At 53.3% G+C, this 591-nt stretch overlaps 1 protein-coding gene across 5 annotated transcripts in view; it reads left to right on the top strand.

Moving 5' to 3' along the window:
* LOC100952349 (carcinoembryonic antigen-related cell adhesion molecule 5-like) overlaps nt 1-591 on the top strand; it is a 32982-nt gene that overhangs the window by 17672 nt on the left and 14719 nt on the right. The gene's annotated exons all lie outside the window — the stretch shown is intronic.

Below are 591 nucleotides of genomic sequence, written 5' to 3'. Positions count from 1 at the left end.
AAAAAAAAATTCCACATGGTCCTCCCTTTCCCTCTGCAAGGGAAGAGAGACATTGAAAACCAAGGATATGGAATATGGTTCTGCTGCTAAATCCAGCCAGCTCCTACCCCTCTCCTCACTCTTTCTAGATAATTCCCCAGACTCTGCTCTACCTTTTCTGAGTTACTGGCTCACGTCAGTCATCATCAAACACCTGGGGAAATCTCCCCCAACCTGTGGCCCTACAGCTTGACCAGTGAGCTCATCTCCAGGCTTGGCCTGGTTTCCCGGGTGTCATTTGTGCTCAAACGCCCAGCTCTGGGCCAGGCTGCCCAGTAACCTCAAGTGTTTAAGGACAACGGGAGGTCCCATCAGTACCCACCTCTGGGATATCCAGGGAGAGGGAAGCCTCAGAAAAACACACCTGGGTGGGGGACAGGTGGCAAAACAGGACTATGAAGCTAGGAGGCACCCAGCACCTCCACATTCCCCATGAGGACCCCAAGGTCAGGCAGGCAGCTAGTTAGGGAAGGACAAGAGAGGTGCCAGGATGAGGTGGAGGGACACTCTGACTCAGGTCCTATCTCTGTCCAGACCCAGTTTCTGCTGCTT

Source organism: Otolemur garnettii, unplaced genomic scaffold (assembly GCF_000181295.1).
Source record: "Otolemur garnettii isolate 467f Iridium unplaced genomic scaffold, OtoGar3 scaffold00152, whole genome shotgun sequence".
In the NCBI taxonomy this organism is placed as follows: domain Eukaryota; kingdom Metazoa; phylum Chordata; class Mammalia; order Primates; family Galagidae; genus Otolemur; species Otolemur garnettii.
The sequence above is the reverse complement of the archived record's forward strand: the minus strand, read 5'-3'. Positions and strand labels throughout refer to the sequence as shown.